The sequence below is a fragment of the Nematolebias whitei genome, chromosome 17, assembly GCF_014905685.2.
Source record: "Nematolebias whitei isolate Nwh7 chromosome 17, NemWhi1, whole genome shotgun sequence".
Classification (NCBI taxonomy): Eukaryota; Metazoa; Chordata; class Actinopteri; order Cyprinodontiformes; family Rivulidae; genus Nematolebias; species Nematolebias whitei.
Genome location: NC_056514.1, coordinates 10,383,204 through 10,402,971, shown reverse-complemented (window position 1 = coordinate 10,402,971; position 19,768 = coordinate 10,383,204). Strand labels below are relative to the sequence as shown.

At 42.7% G+C, this 19,768-nt stretch overlaps 1 pseudogene; it reads left to right on the top strand.

Moving 5' to 3' along the window:
- Positions 1–19,768, top strand: part of LOC119424115 — a 37,233-nt pseudogene that overhangs the window by 6,767 nt on the left and 10,698 nt on the right.

The window sequence follows — 19,768 nt, the reverse complement described above, 5'->3', positions numbered from 1 at the left end:
TAGAAACGTTTCGTCTCTCATCCAAGAGACTTCCTCAGTCTGAGGTGGTGTTTTCAGCTCAGTCTCTTAAATAGCACCTTATCAGAGTGGTCACTCTTTCAAGGATGAAGATGTTCACATCCTGGACAGAGAGGAACGATGGTTTGAGAGAGGAGTAAAGGAGGCCATCTTTGTGAAAAGAAACCGTCCATCATTAAACAGGGGTGGAGGCCTCCGGGTTCAACTGTCCCCCTCTTACAATGCTGTGATTGCTAGTATCACTCAGCCCTCTGTGAGTAGTAAACAGCCATCAGTGTGCTAATGACCCATTGTTAGGCTGATGGTCCTTCTTGAGCATGTGATCAGCTGGTTTTGGTTGTCAGCAGCAAACTGGTTGATCCACTCTGATAAGGTGCTATTTAAGAGACTGAGCTGAAAACAGCACCTCAGACTGAGGAAGTCTCTTGGATGAGAAACGAAACGTTTCTATATTTTTTTGCTTTGTTTTTTTTTTTTTTTTTTTTAATGTCCAGAGGACCAGATTGAACTTTTTTGGATTTTTCTACCTGGATTATTGAGCATGCATCAGGAGATCTTTTCATGATATGCTAATTTTTTGGGACAGGCATTTTGGGTTTTCATGAGCTGTATGCCATAATCATCAGTATTAAAACAATTAAAGACCTGAAATATTTCAGTTGGTGTGCAATGCATCTGAAATATATGAAAGTTTCATTTTTATCATTACATTATGGAAAATAATGACCTTTATCACAATATGCTAATTTTTTGAGAAGGACCTGTAGTTGAGCTCACCTTGACACACAGCATGGGCTCTGGAACCAATCTCCTTGAGAGGGACTGGACCTTATTCCACATGGATAATTTAATCCAGCTCAGATATGGGAGGACTTTGTGAGGCCTTGGATACAGACTCATGGTCATCTCCAAGGAAATTCTGACAAACCATCAGGCAGCTGAGGAGGAGAAAACAGTACTTTAATAACGCTGTTTTCAATGAAGGTGGGGTACTGTTGACCTCAACCAGTGATTTTTTTTTCCATATACCCTTTATTTATGCAGGTAGTCTCACTGAGTCACGAGAACTCATTTTCAAGAGAGACCTGTTTAGGAGCACATGGTGGGGGTTAAGGGCCTTGCTCAGGGGCCCAGAATGGGGCAAATGAGGGTGGAGACAGGTGTGGGTGTTTCACCTTTTCCACCCACATTTTGATGTTGACGGTGCTGAGAGTTGAACCTGTGACGTTCTGATCACATGGCCATCTTCTCTAACCTCTGCACCACCACTCCCCATGTGATGTCGTCGGGAGGTGGAAGGAATAATTCTCGGACCTTCTCAGTCCCACCAGAATGTCTTCCATGGAGGAAGCGGAATCAGGGAACTTCGGGGTTAGTCCAAAAAGTGTTCAATACAAAACGGGGTTAGTCTGACCATAACCGTGGCTGAGGTCGTTGAAGTAGTTAAGGTAAGTTAAAGTAGGCACAGGTAGTAAGTTGGACCCCTTCAGGGTGGGAGTTGGACTCTGCTGCCTGTTGTCACTGATTAACTTTTATGGACAGAGTTTCTTGGTGCAACTAGGGGGCAGAGGGATTCCAGCTCAGTGGCCTCATAATTCCATCTCTGCTCTTTGCAGATGATGTGGTCCTGTGGTGTCATTGTGCTGTGATCTCCAGCTCTCACTGGAGCAATTCACAGCTGAGTGTGAAGCAGTTGGGATGAGAATCGGCACCTCCAAATCTGAGGTCATGGTCCTCAGTCAGAAAAGGGTGGATTACTCTCTTCAGGTCGAGGGTGAGGTTCTGCTTCAAGTGGAGGAGTTCAAGTATCTTGGGGTTTTGTTCACGAGTTAGGTAAGAATGGAGCATGATATTGACAGATGGATTGGTGCAGCATCGGTGCAGTATTGTGGACTCTGTACCAGTCCATTTTGGTGAAGAGGGAGCTGAGTTGTAAGCAAAGCTCTCTGTTTACTGGTCAGTCTATATTTCTACCCCTACCTATGGTCATGAACTCTGAGTAATGACTGAAAGAACAAGATCATGGATACAGGAGGTTGAAATGAGTTTCCTCTGCAGAGTAGCTGGACTCTCCCTTAGAGATAGGGTGAGAAGTTCAATTATCAGGAGAGACTCAGAGTAGAACCACTGCTCCTCTACATCGAGAGGAGCCAGTTGAGGTGGTTCAGACATCTGGTAAGGATGCTTCCTGGGCGCCTCTCTAGGGAAGTGCTTTGGGCATGTCCAACTGGGAGGAGACCCCGGGGAAGACTCAGGACATGCTGGAGAGAACACATTGCTCGGTTGGTCTGGGAACACCTTGGGGTCCTCCCAGAAGAGCTGGGAGAGGTGGCTGTGGAAAGAGATGTCTGGACTCTGGACCTCCCTGCTCAAGCTGCTGCCCCTGAGACCTGACTTCAGAACAAGCGTAACATGATGTATGTATGTATGGATGGATGTATAGATGGATGGATGGATGGATGGTATGTATGGTATGTATGTATGTATGTATGTATGTATGTATGTATGGATGGATGGATAAATAATTTGGGCCATTGGCAAGCTGGCACTAAAATCTGAAGTTTGAGGATATAATAATAATAAAGTTTGGATTAAAGATCAAATTCATGATTTTTGTGAATCTGGTTTCCTGCCTCTTCCTTTTTGTTTAGGTTGGTGGATGAGCGGCAGTAATGTGCAGATGGGATCTTTTGCTGTGGCGGGATATCTTCTTTACAGATTCTCACAAAGTCAGTCACAACACGTCACACAAACACGTCACACAAGTCAGTTTTTATGTAGCTGACACAAAGAGACTAACAAGTACAAAATGTGCAACATATGTAACTTTGTTGAAACTTGAAATTACAGTGCCTTGCGAAAGTATTCGACCCCCTTGAACGTTTCAACCTTTTGCCACATTTCAGGCTTCAAACATAAAGATTTTAAATTTAATTTTTTGTGAAGAATCAACAAGTGGGACACAATCGTGAAGTGGAATGAAATTTATTGGATGTGTCAAACTTTTTTAACAAATAAAAAACTGAAAAGTGGGGCGTGCAATATTATTTGGCCCCCTTGCGTTAATACTTTGTAGCGCCGCCTTTTGCTGCAATTACAGCTGCAAGTCACTTGGGATATGTCTATCAGTTTTGCACATGAAGAGACTGAAATTCTTGCCAATTCTTCCTTGCAAAACAGCTCAAGCTCAGTGAGGTTGGATGGAGAACGTTTGTGAACAGCAGTCTTCAGCTCTTTCCACAGATTCTCGATTGGATTCAGGTCTGGACTTTGACTTGGCCATTCCAACACCTGGATACGTTTATTTGTGAACCATTCCATTGTAGATTTGGCTTTATGTTTTGGATCATTGTCTTAGTGGAAGATAAATCTCCGTCCCAGTCTCAGCTCTCTTGCAGACTCAAACAGGTTTTCTTCCAGAATGGTCCTGTATTTGACCCCATCCATCTTCCCATCAATTCTGACCATCTTCCTTGTCCGTGCTGACGAAAAGCAGGCCCAAACCATGATGCTGACACAACCATGTTTGACAGTGGGGATGGTGTGTTCAGGGTGATGAGCTGTGTTGCTTTTACGCCAAACATATCGTTTTGCATTGTGGCCAAACAGTTCGATTTTGGTTTCATCTGACCATAGCACCTTCTTCCACATGTTTGGTGTGTCTCCCAGGTGGCTTGTGGCAAACTTTAAACAACACTTTTTATGGATATCTTTGAGAAATGGCTTTCTTCTTGCCACTCTTCCATATAGGCCAGATTTGTGCAGTGTACGACTGATTGTTGTCCTATGGACAGACTCTCTCACCTCAGCTGTAGATCTCTGCAGTTCATCCAGAGTGATCATGGGCCTCTTGGCTGCATCTCTGATCAGTCTCCTCCTTGTTTGAGATGAAAGTTTAGAGGGACGGCCGGGTCTTGGTAGATTTGCAGTGGTCTGATACTCCTTCCATTTCAATATGATTGCTTGCACAGTGCTCCTTGGGATATTTAAGGCTTGGGAAATCTTTTTGTATCCAAATCCAGCTTTAAACTTCTCCACAACAGTATCTCGGACCTGCCTGGTGTGTTCCTTGGTCTTCATGATGCTCTCTGCGCTTTGAACAGAACCCTGAGACTATCACAGAGCAGGCGCATTTATACGGAGACTTGATTACACACAGGTTGATTCTATTTATCATCATCAGTCATTTGGGACAACATTGGATCATTCATAGATCCTCACTGAACTTCTGGAGTGAGTTTGCTGCACTGAAAGTAAACGGGCCGAATAATATTGCACTCCCCACTTTTCAGTTTTTTATTTGTTAAAAAAGTTTGACACATCCAATAAATTTAATTCCACTTCACGATTGTGTCCCACATGTTGTTGATTCTTCACAAAAAATTAAAATTTTATATCTTTATGTTTGAAGCCTGAAATGTGGCAAAAGGTTGAAAAGTTCAAGGGGGGCGAATACTTTCGCAAGGCACTGTAGGTTAAATGTAAGCAGAGACTTTTTTTTTAAAAAACACAACAAAGAGTTTGTTGTAAAAAACCACCTCTGTACTTCCATTTTCTAACAGAAAGCACATTTCCAACAAGAAAAATGTAGTTTGCAATGCTGAGTACTGAATGACTGTTGATGACTAATGAATGAACAACTAAAATTTAGTTGTTAAAATTAAAACAAGCAAAACAAATGCTAAAATGAGCAAAACGGCTTAAAACGAATAAAACAGGATAAAGTGTGCAAACTCCAAGCTTTAATAAGAATACAGGCTGAAACCAACAAAACACAAGGTAGTATAAGCAGAAGAAAGGTGAAAGGCAGCAGAAGCTACAGCTAAAAGTGTTTAAATATTTTTATTTAGTAGCAATTTTGAAAATAATTTCACTGTAATTTCATTTAAACCTAATCTAAACAAAATTTTAAAAACAGGTATTTTAAAAACCTGTGATGGACTTGCGACCTGTCCAGGGTGTCCCCCGCCCCTCGCACAGTGATTGCTGGACATGGGCACCAGCGACCCCCGTGACCCAAAATGGAATAAGCGGGTAAAGATAATGGATGGATGGATGGTATTTTAAAAACAGTTTTTATTGAGTTAAACAAAAATAAATTAAGGGATTTTGTTGAATGATTGAACTAATGAAGATGCCACTGTTTTCACATGATGTCAGAGCTGCTGGGAAATGTCCACTTGGAGAGCAGGAGAGGTCCCAGCCACAGAGCAGCATTAGTCATATTTGTCTTCAAGGTTAGCTTAGCAGGGCAGCACGGTGGCGCAACTGGTAGAGCTGCTGCCTCTCAGCAAGCAGGTCCTTGGTTCAAACCCCGGTCCAGGGACCTTCTGGGTGGAGTTTGCATGTTCTCTCCGTGCATGCGTGGGTTTTCTCCGGGTACTCCGGTTTCCTCCCACAGACCAAAAACATGCATGTTAGGCTAATTGGTAACTCTAAATTGTCCCTAGGTGTGAGTGGGAGAGTGAATGGTTGTTTGTCTTGTTTGTCTATATGTGGCCCTGTGATGGACTTGCGACCCGACCAGGGTGTACCCTGCCCCTCGCACAGTGATTGCTGGACATGGGCACCAGCGACCCCCGTGACCCAAAATGGAATAAGCGGGTAAAGATAATGGATGGATGGATGGATGGATGGTTAGCTTAGCAAAATGTCAGATAGCTGCAATGCTACTGGATACACTAATGGATGTGGAGCAAAGGGAGGAATGTGCTTATACAGGATTCCATTTGAAAAAAGAGAAGAGAATGTGGACATAGATTAGATGTGATCTTCATAAGTAAATTTATTTCAGCTGCTCCCTTCTTCAGGGGTTGCCACAGTGAACAAACCCAAATGAAAAATTTGTCAGCCCCACCTGATTGCAGCTTCACGGTCTTGTTCTGATGTAATCCTGTCAGAGCACACTTGGCTTTTATCCACCATGATTATTAGATTCAATGGAACAGCAACGATGCAGCGTTTTGCCTAAGCTATGTTTCAAGACGTTTAAAGTATGGCTTGTGCAGCTCAGTGACTGGGAGAGCAGGACGTGCTTTGCTTTCCAGTGGATGTATCCGAGCAACTTGTGATGTCGTGAAAATTTCCATGAACACACATTTTTGTACACATTGTTAACAGCTATGATGGAGACACTTTTTGCCCCCCAGTTTAGTGAGCAGGTTACATGATTAAACATAGAACTGAAACATCTCAAACCAACATGTTTCTTTTTTATCAGCCAAAATATTCTCTTTCTCTTTTATTCTTGTTTCGGCTGTTCCCTCTTCAGGGATCACCACAGCAAGTTTCATCCTCCATCTCACTCTGTCCTCACTCCAACTACCTCCATGTCCTCTCTAACTGCATCCATATATCTCCTCTTTGTCTTTTTCCTGGCAGCTGCATTTCTAACATCCTTCTACCAATATACCCATTGTCCCTCCTCTGGACATGTCCAAACCATCTCAGTCTGGTCTCTCTAACTTTATCTCCCAGTTGTTCAATCTGTGCTGTACCTCTGACAATCTCATTCCTAATATCCATCCTTGTCACTCCTAAGGAGAACCTCAACATCTTCATTTCTGCTACTTCCAGTTCTGTCTCCTGTCTTTTTGTCCATGTCTCTGTCTCCAGACCATACAACATAGCTTGTCTCACTATTGTCTGGTAAACTTTTCCTTTGACCTTTGCTAACAGTCTTTTGTCACAAATCCCTTCTGAAACTTTTCTCCATCCACTCCATCCTGCCTGGACTCTCTTCTTCACTTATTTACCACACTCCCCATTTTCCTGGACGGTGAACCCCAAGTACTTAAAGTCCTGCACCTTTGTAACCTCTGCTCCTTGTAGCCTCACTGTTCCACCTCCTCCCTCTCATTCACACACATGTACTCTGTCTTACTATGGCTGACTTTCATTCCTCTTCTTTCAAGTGCAAGTGCATACCTCCACCTCTCCAAGTTCTCTTCCACCTGTTCCCTGTTCTCACAACAAACTACAATGTCATCTGCAAACATCATAGTCCACAGGAATTCCAACCTGACCTAAGTTTCTTTCTCTTTTACTATGTCAAAATGATCTATTATTGAATTAGACTATAATTTTAACAGCTCAACATTTGCTTCTTTATATAGAATAATTACTGTTTGAAAAATGTAATTTGGTCTGATTTCTCTTCAGCTTTACCAGCTCTGATCCAGTGGCCAATCCATCTTTTTTGCTCCATAACTGGTAAGTTTGTTAAACTGGACACACAGTGACCTGATAGCCCTGCGAAAATTAGTATGACAGAATAATAAAAAGTTTTTACTGCAGTGATCGTATAAATCACGAAATAACATCATTAAACATGTTTTGTTTCTGCCTCAGGTCTGTCAGCTGTTTGGGGCTGGATGAGCCACCTGGTGGGAACTCTCCGTAGTATGAATTATCACTGTCATTTGTAACAAGCAAGTCAAATGAAACGCTCACTAGGGATGGGCACATTGTGATATAGCACACCAGAGGTTGTAGCAGGCTCTGCCTGAAGGAGTTCCCACACATGTCCAGGATGTCACAAAGTGGGTGATAGGCTTGTAGACAACGTCTACACCACCACAATCAGAGAGTCCATCTCCACCTACACAACATCAGTGACCCTACAAATAAATGTATCCATTCAGTTTTCATCTGCAACCTCCAACTCCCCCAGGAAAGTGTTTTTGGTTAAAATTCCCATCCTTAATGTTGACTTTTCCACATGTTTCTCAGGAATCCAGAGACTATTTAAGTGTTTGTCTCAGATTTAGCATTTTTTTGGGCGGTAAGTGTTTCCTGTCTCTCTGTTGGATGTGTGTTCATCATTGGGACTTTATAATTAAAGTCCAAATAGAAAGTTGCCATGCCAGTGTTACATCTGCACGATGAAGGCTGTAATGACAATTTAATCCTACTAACTGATCATTTGTTATCTCCTCAGAATTTTCCTCAAGGTTCAAGTGGGTGGTTCCAGTCATCAGACTCATTACAGGTCATTTCACTGTATTTGCTTCTCTTCTAAATTAGACACAATCTGTTCAATGGCTTTTATAATCAAGAAATATCCTAACCAAAGAAACACACATCAAAACCTACAGAATGGTGTAAATAAAGAAAACTTCAAATGTTACATCTGTTAATAGGTATTTTCTGTTTAACCTTTAACGATAATAACTTCACACAACAGAGAGGTGTTTTTTTTAGCGCTCAATCCCTTTGATCAAAGGTGAGAGTCACCGATTAGGTCAGAGTGAACTCTCTCGTTTGCTGGGTGAGTCCGATATTTATTATGTCAAAATGGGTCATGAAAACAGGTCAGGTTTACATGTACAAAAATCTTATCAGGATGATGGTCAGAACATTTCAGAAGATTTAGCTTGTACAGATAGTTCTTTGATAAAATATTCACTTGATGTAAAAGTAGGTTTTCCAGAAACTTACACTCAACAACAACAAGATTAAATCCTAAGAAAATAGCTTTTTGTTCAGTACATGTCAAAACAGATATTATATAGTAAGATAGAAACTATTTTAAAATGATAACAGAGAAAAACTCTAACATTACCCCTTTTTATCATTTTTTAAACCAAAAATAACTCATAAAAGAAAAAATAAAAGTTGGACTCTTTATGAGCTCGGCAAAACATTAAAGAAAAAAAGAAAGAAAAACACATTATATTTATTGTTATACTGGTGGGGCTGGAAAGAGAACAGACATATTGTTAAACGTTATTGTTATTGACGCTCTTACTCAAAAATGTGTTCTAATACTGCCACCTACTGGTGTGTTTTATCTTGTATATTTCTGGTATGTACGTGCGTTACGTTATTACGTCTTAAGAGAAGAAGACAAAATGGCGTTCTGTGAACACAAGCTGTGTGCGTACAGCACTGAAGGTCTTCAATAAATATGCCAGAAAGAGGCTGAAGAGACCCAACAACTCACTTGTTTCTGTCTCTCTGCAACGCCGGCACCTCTGCGCTACAATCCATTCAACACATATCATTTTTGTTACACATTTTCAGTCATCATCTTGGGTCATCTTAGCTAGATGCAAATTGATAAGAATACTTGTTCATCATCATGTGTTTCAGAAGAGGTGCAATACAGGGTCCAGAGGTGAACCATTCTCAGAGGGAGTTGTTTATCCCTCTGGAGTCTGCAGCTTGAAAAGTTCTTGGGGGGTGGAGGTGGGGGGGGGGGCATGGCATCTCGGCGTGAGTGTCATTTTCACCCGGGATATAAATGTATCATTTACTCCTGGCGAGAGCACACGTACCCCCTTGAGCTGCAGTTAGTAAATCCAACACCATCTGGTTTTGTAGCACCATCAGCTTCAGTGCTGTGATTTTTTCATTTTGTCCAAGCGGTGGGGCAAAGTTGATGAGAGGGAGAGTTGGTTGTCATTGTGGTGGATGAGAATTGTACCGTCCGATACCCAGACTGGGGCACAGATGCCAGTCCAGGGATGAGGCAGGAAAAGGGGTACAGACAACGACCACACAGCCACATGACATCAACGAGAGTCACTGTTGACACATTGGAGTTTCTGGACTGTAGGGCTGTGTACCTGAGAAAGTCAATGATGACATCACAGCCTGTGGTGTTTCCCAGGAAAAACCCTGTTGTTATGGTCGACATAGTGATGTTGCCGGTTGCACTGTTGACAGTGAAGTACGTTATGTTTGAAGAAGGGGCGTAGCACAGCGTATACCTTTGATCTGGTGTTGTGCTGGTTCAGTAGGTGGGCGGCGTTGGTCTGGTTTCTAGTTCAGGCTTCTGCAGAGTTGTGTTTTGGCATGGTGGAACAAGCATAACAGCCTTCCTTGGTGTGACTGCCATTCAGGTGTTGCAGATAAGTCTTCCATAGGTTTCCATCACCATCATGGTCAGGAGTGAGGTTCTGCAGCCAGTCTGCCACGTCATGAAGAGGCTGCAGGCCTTTGGAGGTGTCAACATAGCATGTTACAGTCACAACACAACAGAGAGTCCACCTTGGCTGTGATGCTCTCATTGTTGCTAGATATACAGAAATGTTAGGAACTCTGATGTGCCTGTTCAGGGCATAGGGCTGAGGCAGATTGCTGCACACAGCGTTGGTTTCTACACTAACGTCGAGATGACACACCCTAAACGGTGTGTCCTCTTTGTGGTCAGACTTTTTCAAACACCCTGGTTGATTAAGAGTCTAACACTTTCTACAACTTTCAGTGGCTTATGATGGATCCAACTGGGTCTTTTCCGCTACCTTTACAGCGTTTGGTGTGGTCATTAGGATTTGGTGTGGTCCCACGTTTTCCTTTTGATGACCTTAATAAAGACCCAAATCTGCTGGCTGGATTGATGTTTTCTGTGGAGAGAGGAGATCAGGAGACAGTAAAATTGTTCTTTTTTCTTTTTCAGTGTTACTGGTCTGCCAGTATAGGTCAGCAGTGTATTGGCTGTCTGTGTACACGTCTGCCAATATATGTGTACGTCTAAAATTTCAGTTGCCTGTACAGTTTCATATATATAAAAAAAATTCTTCTTCTATATATGAAAATTCATATTAAGATACTTCCCCTGTGTTGACACATGACAAACATCATGGGTCAAAAACAGTGGCATTATTATCTAATGTATATAAATGAATGCAAAGCTCCATTGTAATAATAAAGTACAGCCTATAAAAATATAACATAGTACATTTTTGGCAGTTTATATTTGTGTTTGGGAATTATTTAGGTCATATTTGGAGCTTTGATATATCATGAATCATTTCCATTACAAGAATTATTGACCATCTGATTGTGAATCAGCCACCTTGTTGATAACTTTCTGTTGTCATGCCGGGGCATTAGTTGGCGCTGTGATTTTGTATCGTCGGTTAACGCGCATACGTGTTGTTGCGGCTTGCACTTCCTGTTTAGCTAGCGTTTAGCTAACTCCGCTAGTAAAAAGTGACGGGACAAAAACTGGATCCTGGCTGGATTTGTGGGGAAAAAGTCGACTTTTTGACGGCCACCAGGACCGTTTTGATAAAAAAAAAAAAAGTTCACATCGGTTGTTGAATGGACCAAAACCAAGTTTTTGTACAGTTCGTATAGTCCAGGAGGGGCGTTTTTGAGAGGGGAGATGTCGGGTGAGTTATATAACTGGAAACTTTAGTTTATCTTGTACACAAAAAAAAAAATACTGTTTATATTTATTGAACTGTTATTTAGCACATGTTTAGTATGTTTTAACGCAGCGCGGTGTGTGTGTGTTAGTTGGTTCTGCTTAGACAGTCGGGTAACAGCTTTGGTCATAACGTGTGTTAGCAGAAAAATAAAGAGAGAAAAAAAATCAGGAACACAAAATAGTGGACAGTAATCAGTTAAAATTTATAAGACGGAGGAAAAAAAAGAAAGAAATTCCTAAGTGGAGTTTTTCTTTTTAAAAAACAAACTTGTTTTGGGCCTCGTACGTCAGCACTGCCAGGTTTCAAGGACACGTTACAGAGATCAGCTTTTCCTCCCAAACATACACACACAGACAGACAGAAGTTTTGCACGCGTCTTATTTTTTTTAGAATAATGCCGGCCTGTGAGTCTCGCTCTGTTGTTTTTGTAAAGATCTTTGCAAGAGCCGATCTTGGCCGGAGCCTCACTCTTTCTAGTCAATTTAAGGTCTTGATTCAGAAAAAGGTCTCACTTTTTGCTTGTACTGTAAATCTTTACTTATCAATAAAGTCTCATTTACGTAACTTGTTTGGAATGAAAAATCTCTTAACCTTTCAGAATCTCACTTATTCAGAAGAGGTCTTGACTCATTTTTACTTATAGCACAAGAAATAGTCTCCACAGTTTTTAAAACCAAAATGTTATGATAAAGTAATCGCGTCGCTGTTTGTGTGAAGGAAATCCGGTTTTCCGTCAATCTGCTGTTGGTGAGGTCCGCGACGGACACAAGACTGGCCTGGCTGGGAACTTTGAAAGCCCACCAGGGCTTTGGCTCCATTGTGCGCACGGGTTTTTTCAGCGTGTCCGACTGAAACTGCACTAGCAAAACAGGTATGTAGGAATCCGAGGTCACAGCTCCAAAATTATAGGTATTTTCTGTTTAACCTTTAAAGACAATAACTTCATGATAGGGAATCTTTAAGTGATCATTTAAAACTTCTTTTTTGAATACTTTTCATTGTAATCAGCCAACTTGCTTTGACCAGTTTCTGTGTGTGTGCGTCAACACCCAGTTATCTGTTACACAAGACTTGTAAACTGTTAAGAATGTTCTAGAAAATGTTTTAATATCACAGTCCTTGTTTTTATCATTATCAAAAATACTTACTGTCCTTGTTTTTAAATCAAACTGCCACGTCTGTGTAAAACTCTGTTATCAGCAAACTGTCAGAATTTGTTCTTCCTGTTTACACTCCTACTCGAACCAATAAAATACGGGCACACGCTTCAGCAAGTTGGACTTTGGTTCTAACCCTGTTAGAATCTCTGTCCCTCCTTGCAAGGATCCGTTCTGAATATTCATTCTTGTCTTTCTCGTGTGGTTTCTTTTTCTTTAAGGTGATGGTTCACAGGAACCCATCATTTACTTGGTGCTTTGTGACCCGGAAGCTCCTCACAACTGTTTGACGGTGTGATCCGATCCAGACGCGCTACAAAGCCCGTACACGGCATAAGGTAAAGCCCTGGGAGATTTTCTTTCTTTCTAGGCCAGTGTTGTAGGTCTCACTCGCACCACCGGCGAACAGAAGTGGCGGAAATCTGACCAGAGACCTCACCAGACGACAAGAAACGAGTATAAAAATAAGATCGTTATACGTGAGAAAATATGGGACATAACTAGTTTGTGTTGAGCCAAGACCTCAAATTTTAAAGGATTGAGATTTTTTAACATAAGATTCAGAGCTAATGGATAAAGTCTAACCATAAAAATCAAGATATTCAGTGTTATAAAAGTGTGGTAAAATTTAGTCAAGACCTGAAAAAAGTGAGACATTTTTTACCAAGAACTGTTTGGACTTAACAGTGAGGCTCAACAGAGATTTCTTTTAGACGCGTCTCGTTTTTTTTCTCTTTTTCTGCAACTTTTTTCCTCTCTCTCTCTCCTCCATTTCTATTTGTGTGTGTGTAAATGAGTGAATCCATGAATAACTGAGAGGTTTACAAGCAATATCACGTGACTCTGAAACCTTGCGGTGCTAACAAACGGGCCGTGTGATTTATTTTTAAACCTCTATTAGGACTTTACGTGTTCAACTGGATCTAAAATCTCCGTCCTTCGGGAGTAGAACCCTAAGTGGGGAATCGGGTCAATCACTAGGATTGACCTAGAAGCCTGTTCCTCAGGAGGCATTGAGGCGTCCGTGAGACATTTTCAGGTGAACCACTCACACAAATATATTAATAAAACACAACGCAGTAACATATCTACCGATCATGGGAAGTAATAAAAGTAAGTCTTCTTTGGAAGCACAAACTGAAGATGTTAAATTCATGAGCCAAAAATTTCCAGATTTGATTAAATTCATAGAAAATTGGACAAAAAAGTACAAATTGAACCAATCACAAGGTCAGTGTGAGTGCTCCCAGAGCTGTTATCTGATTGCAGCCAGCTTTCTGTCTGGGAGAGCGTGCACACACACACACACACACACACACGTGCACACACACACGCGCGCACACACACACAAACACACACATTCACAACATGCCACGTTGCACTAAAACATACTAGAAGTACTGAATAGCAACAGTTTAATAAATTATAAACAGTATTTATGTTTGTGTGGGAAATACTGAAGCTTTAAGCTACATGACGCGCACTAAAAATTATGTAGTCCAAATTTAGATAAACGTTGCATACTTCTAAAGTTGAAAAATAAATGAAACGGATTATTATTTTTTTCTGTTTATTCAACACCACTAATTAAAGTCACACAAACACTGATAATTAAATTAAAACCCACTTTTTGAAACGAAGATTACTGGAACCGGATTCGACCCGGTTTTCGTCCTGGGGTCTGGTCCCCCACTGTCCGTCTGCCTCTCTGACTCGGCCAGAATGGACCCGCCGAGTGTGACATCAGCCCCTCATCGTGGAAAAAAGACAAAAGATATGTATATATATATGTATATATATATATATATATATATATATATATACATATAAGTTTAAAAATAAAAACTCAATTGGATGTTGTGTGAAAGTAAAACACGAGTATTAAATTACCTGCTGTAAATCCACTACGGATTGTTACGTAGTAAAAGTCCGACATCTTTGACTCATTTTGGGTCCATTCGGCGACCGGTGTGGATTGGTTAGACAAAACAGTCCTGTTTGCCCTCAAAAACGTTGACTCCTCTCCACAAAACCAACCAAAATCCAGCCTTCGTCGCCACCATGACTGAAGTTAGCTTGACGTTAGCTCACAGGAAGTGCAGGTCGTGACAGCGCATGCGCGTTAACCGAAGATACAAGACCACAGCGCCAACTGGTGCCCTGGCATGGTAACTGCAGCACCTGACTCGCTCCTGAAAGGAGAAGAGGTTTTCTCTGCAGGCCAAAAGTGGGCATTTGTGGCTAATAGGCATTTGTAAAGGGCAAATACTGATTGGCTAACTGTATTTGCTGCTTTTTAAGTAAGTTACGTCAACTCTTGTTATTTATTTATTTATTTTATTTTATTTTACTTTTTAAACTGAAGTTAATTATTTGGGTCACACATTGTCAGCTGCAGGAAAACAGATACAACAAAAAAACAAACAAAAAAAACAAACAAACCATTGCTGACTCTCCAAAACCTGAAACTAAAAAACAAGTTATGTCATTTTTGGGTCTGTGTAATTATTGTTGATCGTACATCCCACATTATGCAGAACTGACTCAACCTTTGCTCAGTTTGATTTATGACACACCCATGGCTTTAGAAGACAAAATCACTTGGACAACAGAGGCCTCACTTGCATTCACAACACTGAAAGAAAAACTGATGCAAACAACATCCTTGATTTTGCCAGACTACTCAAAGCAATTCACACTCACAGTGGATTGTAGAAATGGTTTTATGACATCAGTCCTTTTACAGAAGCATGGTGAAAAACTCAAACCTTTGGCATTTTATTCTAAAAAACTTGACTCTGTCGCACAGGCTCTCCCTCCATGCATGCAGGCAGTCTGTGCAGCAGCACTCATGGTCCAGGTATCAGCTGATGTCATCCTTTTCCATGACACTGACCTCCTGGTTCCTCACGCTGTTGATGTCCTGTTACTGCAAAGTAAAATGAACATATTGTCACTAGCACGCCATTTGTCGTACACAGCCATTCTGTTGTTACAACTACACATTCATATAGTGCGCTGTACCATTCTGAATCCAGCAACTTTGATCCCTCTCCCAGATGATGGGACACCACATAACTGCCTTGAAGCCACAGACCATGTCCACCTTCCCAGACCAGACTTAACAGACACCCCTTTGCCTGGAGGTCTGATATGGTTTGTTGATGGATCTTGTTCTAAAAAAGAAACAAGAAAAACACAAACAGGATATGCTATCGTACAATTACCTGACAAAATCATTGAAGCAAAACAATTGGCTACATATCATTATGCACAAGCAGCTGAAATAATTGCTCTGACATGTGCATGTCTGTTAGCAAAGAATCAGGAAGTAACAGTGTACACTGACAGCCATAATGCTTTTTCAACTCTCTTCTATTTTGCCAAACAATGGGAAAATAGGGGTATGACGACCTCTACTGGCAAGCCAGTGACACATGCTAAACTATTGACTGAATTGCTACAATCGATTCAAAAACCAAGCAAGATCGCTGTGTGCAAATTTGCAGCACACACTAAAGGCAAAGACCCAGTGTCAAATGGTAACAGATTAGCTGACCAAGAAGCTAAAAATGCAGCTAAAGGTACCTATGGTTCAAGCTACTTACTGACTACACAAACAGATGACTTGATCAACAAAACAGTGCTCCTAGACATGCAAAATGCTGCTCCTAAACAGGAAAAACAAATGTAAGAAACTAAAGGAGCAAAATTAAATGATGCAGGATTGTATCATGTAAAGGACGAACCAGTCCTACCTAAATATTTGTTCAAAGCTGCCACAATCTCGTCACATGGGCTTTGCCATGTCTCTAGTAGGGGGATGATTAATCTGATTCAAAAACATTTTACAACATATGGACTTGAATCATACTTAAAAAGATTTTGTAAAGCCTGTCCAACATGCATAAGACACAATTCACAAGGAAACATGAGACCTAAAAGAGGCTCTTTTCCTGTTCCAAATTACACATTTCAAAATATCCATATGGATTTCATTGAACTAACACGAAGCGGACCATACAAATACTGCTTAGTAATGGTTGATGCTTTTTCTAAATGGGTTGAAGTAGTCCCCTCCAAACATGCAGATGCACTGACCGTGGCAAAAGCCATATGCAAAACCATTGTTCCTGTACATGAGATCCCTGAAACCATCTACAGTCAAGTCAAGTCAAGTCAGGTCAAGTCATAATTATTTATAGAGCACAATTTAAAACAGATAGACTGTTATCAAAGTGCTTAACACTAATGGTAACACTAAGAAATAAAAAGCAGTAAGAATATACCTTAAAAAATTAAAACAACAGCATTCAAATGAAGACATGGAACAAGATATACTAAATCAACTCACACAGTATGAAACGCCAGAGAGAACAGATATGTTTTTAGCAGGGATTTGAACACAGGAAGGGAGGTGGCATGCCTAATGTTGGGAGGTAGGTTGTTCCACAGTTTGGGACCCATGACTGAAAACGCCAGATCTCCTCGGAGCTTCAGTCGTGTTTTTGGAACAACCAAAAGCAGTTGATCGGATGATCTCAGAGCCCGAGAGGGAGCATATGGTTCCAGTAGCTCAGAGAGGTAGATGGGTGCGAGGCCATTTAGGCACTTATAGGTCAGGAGGAGAATTTTTAAATCAATCCTAGTTCTCACAGGAAGCCAGTGTAGGGAGGACAGAACTGGTGTGATGTGCTCATACCTCGGTGTACCGGTTGAAAGCTGAGCTGCAGCATTCTGGACGAGCTGTAGCCGTGAGATAGAAGCCTGGCTGACCCCAGCATACAGTGAATTACAATAGTCCAGGCGAGTTGTGATGAATGCATGGACTAGTGTCTCAAGGTCGGGTCTAGACAGCACTGGCTTGAGCTTAGCTACCTGCCGCAGTTGGAAGAAGCTTCTCTGCAGAACCGAACTGATCTGTTTGTCGAACTTAAAATCCGAGTCAAAAACCACTCCGAGGTTTTTAACAGAGTGCTTCAGATAAGGCTGAAGGGAGTCCAGGTTCACAGGATAAGAGGCGGCAGCTGAGCTAGGGCTAAAGACAATGACTTCAGTCTTCTGGTCGTTAAAACTTAGAAAATTTGAAGCCATCCATGTCTTAATGTCGTCCAGACATTTGAGGAGAGGGTGGACGGAACAAGCGCTGGCTGGTTTCAGTGGCAGGTAGATCTGACAGTCATTGGCGTAGCAATGGAATGGAATACCATGTTTTCTTAGGATCGACCCCAGCGGAAGCAGATAGAGCGAAAATAGAAGGGGTCCGAGAATCGAGCCCTGTGGGACACCGCAGGAAAGAGGCATTGAAGTGGATAGATTTTTACCCACCTTCACACAAAAACTCCTGTCAGAGAGGTATGAGCGGAACCAGTCTAATGCAGCACCTGTAATCCCAACCCAGTGTTCAGGCTGAGAGATGAGGATACTGCGGTCAACAGTATCGAAAGCGGCAGTAAGATCGAGGAGTACAAGAGCCACAAAATGACCAGAATCATTTGCTGTTAAAATGTCATTACAAACCCTAACCAAAGCTGTTTCGGTGCTGTGGAGCTGCTTGAAACCAGACTGAAAGACCTCAAAGATTTTGTTCTCAGTTAAAAACTGATTTAACTGAGTAAAAACTACTTTTTCCAGGATTTTGTATAGAAAGGGGAGTTTTGAGATTGGTCTGTAATTTGAGCAGGCTGAAGGGTCAAGACCAGGTTTCTTAATTAACGGTGTGACTACTGCATTTTTGAACGCCTCTGGGACCACTCTTGTAGCAATACTACTGTTTAGTATAGTTAGAACAGCAGGCCCAATCGCTGGTAGAACCTGTTTGAACAATGCTGCTGGGATGGGGTCCGATGGTGATTCTGATGGCTTCATGTGACCAGCAACTTTGTGTAAGGATGGTACCTTTTTGTGGCCCGGTTTGTGTCTGTGTTCCCTCATGCTCCCTCATTAGTTCTATTAGTGCCACCCGTGTCTTGTCCCAGCTGTTTGTAATCACGTCTCGTCTTGTTCCTATATTTAAGCCGTCTGTTCAGTCTTGTTCGTTGTCGCGTCGTACTCGTTGGGTCTCCTGTGTTCCCCCCTGAGTCTTCCTAGTTCCTTGAGTCTCCCGTGTCTCCTGAGTCCTCCTGAGTTCCCCGTGCCTTCTTCCTGTTTCATGTAAGTTTTGCTGCCCCGTCAGCTTGTTATTTTGTATCTTTATTTCACCATTAAATTCCTATTTTTGTATTCTGCCGAGATGAGTCCCTGTTGTGCACTCTGGGTTCGCTCCTTCCTAGCAAATCCTAACATTACGATGCGACCAGACCAGAACCCAGCGAGCAGGGTCTCTCTCGGCAAACTCACCTTTTTTCTTTCCCCCCCCACGAGATAAGATGGACGAGCTCCACTCCGTCCCTGTCCTTCTGCCGTCCCACTGCCGCCGTAGTGGCAGAAGACGGTTCCGGAGGCAGTCCGCGGCGACCGGCCCGGTCTCGTCGGCTGAGCAGAACTTTAGAGCTGGTTCCGGTGTTTCTGTGGGAGCGGGGTCCGCCGCCTCACCTCCCAGGTTTCCGGTGGGGGCGAGATCCAGCGTCCCGCGGGAGCTCCGGTCCACTCCTGTTTGGTTCGGTGAGTTCGGCCCACTTGACGCCACAGGGGCGGGTTCCGTCGCCTCACCTTCCAGGTTCCTGGTGGGGGCGGAATCCGGTCTCTCACCGCCACTCCGCGCCGCGGCTGTCCGACCCAGCCTGGCCGTACCTCTGGAGCGTATTCCTAGTGCCTCCGTGGGGGCGTGTTCCGCCGCCTCACCTTCCAGGTTTCCGGTGGGGCCGGCACCCATCACCACACACCCACATAGAGACATTCCCCTTTTTTCATTCATTTTTACCTGAAGAGATTTTTCAAATTAATCAGACCCTATTAGAATTATATCATTCTGCTAAAACTAACCCATCTTCCTTTGATATTGTTTTGTCCCAGATGGAGGATTTTTTATTTTCTATCCCTGGTCTTTCTTTGCTCCCCGAGTATGATTTTTTATTATCTAAGATAGGGACTTTTAAAACCCCTGTCACTGCCATCCCTGAGGTGGATTCCACGCTGCACGCAGCCCCTGAGGTGGATTCCATGTTGCACGCAGCCCCTGAGGTGGATTCCACGCTGCACGCAGCCCCTGAGGTGGATTCTCACCTTTCCTGTTCCGAGGGGGTTCCGGCGAACGCTCCTCACCTCTCCTGTCCCGAGGGGGTTCCGGCGAATGCTCCTCACCTGTCCTGTTCCGAGGGGATTCCGGCGAACGCTCCTCACCTCTCCTGTCCCGAGGGGGTTCCGGCGAATGCTCCTCACTTCTCCTGTTCCGAGGGGGTTTTGGCGAACGCTCCTCACCTCTCCTGTTCCGAGGGGGTCCCGGCGAACGCTCCTCACCTCTCCTGTTCCGAGGGGGTTCCGGCAGACGCTCCT